The sequence below is a fragment of the Theobroma umbraticum genome, unplaced genomic scaffold (genome assembly GCF_002168275.2).
Source record: "Theobroma umbraticum cultivar Fairchild unplaced genomic scaffold, ASM216827v3 scaffold_106.0, whole genome shotgun sequence".
In the NCBI taxonomy this organism is placed as follows: Eukaryota; Viridiplantae; Streptophyta; class Magnoliopsida; order Malvales; family Malvaceae; genus Theobroma; species Theobroma umbraticum.
This window is the reverse complement of record NW_018397276.1, coordinates 1,356,707-1,357,338: the sequence shown is the minus strand read 5'-3', so window position 1 is coordinate 1,357,338 and position 632 is coordinate 1,356,707.

Below are 632 nucleotides of genomic sequence, written 5' to 3'. Positions count from 1 at the left end.
GCTGCCAACAGTAGTTTCAGGTCATTATTTTACTAAGAAAGTCATCTTCAAAGAGTCGTAAAATTGAGGAATTGTTGTACCTTTTTGGATAAATGATAAAGTTTGAATATGCTCAAAAGACGCCTGGAAAGATTACTAAAATTAAGGGTTTTAATCCCTTGATTTATGCCACCATAATGCCACATATGCAACCCAAACACTGCAGCTATGTACAGGATACATAGGCTACATTTTTTTATTGGTTTTGACCATATAAATCAAGTTCAAAAATTATGAAATTTTAATATGGAAAGGTTCCATATGTTATCTGACCATGGTTAAAATCTGGAAATTAAATTCCTTGATTTGGTACCACATCAAGCCACAAAACCATGACTGGTGTAGTGTTGCCAGAATTTTGTAAAGTCATGGTTTTTGGGATTTTCGTGTCCATATTTGCAGCCTAAATTGGTGCAATTAAAAATGCTAATTCACTAAACAATATCTTATGGAAAAGTTCCAAAAAGATAATTTTGATATATTTAAATTAGGGACTTTGATTCCTTAACATAAGGATATCAAAATTTAATTAATCACATCCATAATTTCAGGAATTTGATTCCTACAAATATAAGAGTGTGATAAATATGGAC